This window comes from Paramormyrops kingsleyae, chromosome 25, assembly GCF_048594095.1.
Source record: "Paramormyrops kingsleyae isolate MSU_618 chromosome 25, PKINGS_0.4, whole genome shotgun sequence".
Classification (NCBI taxonomy): Eukaryota; Metazoa; Chordata; class Actinopteri; order Osteoglossiformes; family Mormyridae; genus Paramormyrops; species Paramormyrops kingsleyae.
In genome coordinates, this window is record NC_132821.1 from 30,104,730 (window position 1) to 30,106,584 (window position 1,855).

The 1,855-nt window shown below is 39.6% G+C and overlaps 1 long non-coding RNA gene across 1 annotated transcript in view; it reads left to right on the top strand.

Moving 5' to 3' along the window:
• Positions 1 to 796: 796 nt before the first annotated feature.
• The window catches only part of LOC140583013 (uncharacterized), a 1,746-nt gene continuing 687 nt past the window's right edge, over positions 797 to 1,855 (top strand). The window contains exons 1-3 of the long non-coding RNA XR_011985801.1: positions 797 to 891; positions 1,230 to 1,336; positions 1,473 to 1,855. The exon at positions 1,473 to 1,855 is cut by the window's right edge and continues 687 nt beyond it. This is a non-coding gene — a long non-coding RNA (uncharacterized lncRNA). The remainder of the gene's footprint in view (positions 892 to 1,229; positions 1,337 to 1,472) is intronic.

Genomic DNA, 1,855 nt, shown 5'->3' on the forward strand with positions numbered 1-1,855 from the left:
CACGATCACCTCACCGGGATTCCCCAAAAGTTCATTAGATAGCTCCAGCTCATTCAAAATGCTGCAGCCTTCTAACCAAAACCAAGAAAAGAGATCACATCACGCCAATTCTCAGGTCCTTGCAGTGGCTCCCAGAATTGATTTCATAGCATTACTCATTGTGTATAAGTCCCTCAATGGTTTTGGTCCTAAATACATCTCTGATATGTTTGAAGTATATATTCCTGGTAGGTTTCTCAGATCTGCAGGAACTGCTCAGCTAGTGGTGAAAAAAGCCAAAACTGAACATGGTGAAACGACGTTTGGTCACTATGCTGCTCGCTGCTGGAACAAACTGCTCATCAATATCAGATCTGCAAACTGCACTATTCTCCTCCGCCTTCTTTGAAACCTTTGCACTCCTATTGCACTTTCAGTTTCTTTTGCTGATTTTATAATAAAATAAATTATTTTATTTTTATTTTGCATTCCAGTTCTGTATAGCACATTGAATGACTTTTTGTGTATGAGGATAACTCAAATACATTCTCTTAAAAAAGGCCTGAATCGTTTCCAAATGGGCTTTTTCAATCCTCCATAAAGTCTGATGTTTTTAAAATTGACATCTGTGTGCCTGAAACAAACATATTTCCATTATATTAACATATACAAAAATTATTTAATATAGTTTATGCAATTTATTAACTTCATTAAGCTGAAATACAGAACTACATATGTTCAAGAGATGCTGTAATTATACATCTACTGGTAACAGGTAATTCATGGGGGTCATGTGATACACTGGTAGGTTGGTCTGAGGTTGATCTTCCTTAAAAAGCCTCCCACTTTACAATCCGGTTACTGCTGAAGCGCCACTCAACTCCAACACAACCCACCAATCCTGCAGCCATGGTAAGCCTCTCCTTGTTTTTCCACATAACTTTGATTGTTTCTTCTGAAAGAACTTAACTCAAGGGACTCAATCTAGAAATGAAGCAGGTTCTGGTTTAGCAGTTCTTTGTTTTTTGGGTTATTCTGTTGTCTTATGGACCTAATCAGGCAAATCACCATATTACCTACCAATAATTAGACAATTCTGGATGGGAATTTGGATTCTAAGTCCAGACCTCTGCTTTTGTTGTATCTGTGTGATCACTGTCACGATATGAGTGTTAACCCTGTGACTCTGAACGGGATCCTCAGTTTAGTAAAACAACAGTGGCCTCTGCCTTTCTTTCTCTGCATTTCAGGTGTGTGCCGGGGTAAAAAGTCTGCTCCTAGTCTTCCTGCTCTCAGTCACAGCTGATGCCATTGATCCAGGTGTTCTGGAGGAAAATATTAGATTTGCAAGAAACATGTAAGCAAATTCCTTTCGACTGTTATGTATTCAGACCACTTGTGAAATTCCAATAGAAGGAAAGTATTAAACTCTACTGCTCACAGGTGTGACCTGATTCGCTGTAACTGTTACAGTGTTTCTGTGTTGTGTACAGGATCAACTTGAATGGTCAATATTCGTTCCTCATCACCACGACCCCAGAAGTGTGTCGTAACAGCAATACATTTCAAACTACACTTCAGGAACAACTAGATCAAATCTACAACTTCTTTGTAATAATGGATGAGCGAGGGGTCAACACCACAGACAATATAATTGCAGCGAGGCCTGATCGTGGCATCCACGCTGAACGCTGGGTTCTTTTTCATAACGCTGACGAGGTTCAACAAAGGACCCAGAACCGCAACACTTGTGTGCTGTTTTTCACCAATTACTCCCCCTGCTTGGAACGCTGTGCATCTCCAGATGATGCAGAAAGCATTATAAATACTCTCAAAACAAATCAGTTATTTACACACATAAATGAAAACTTAAAGG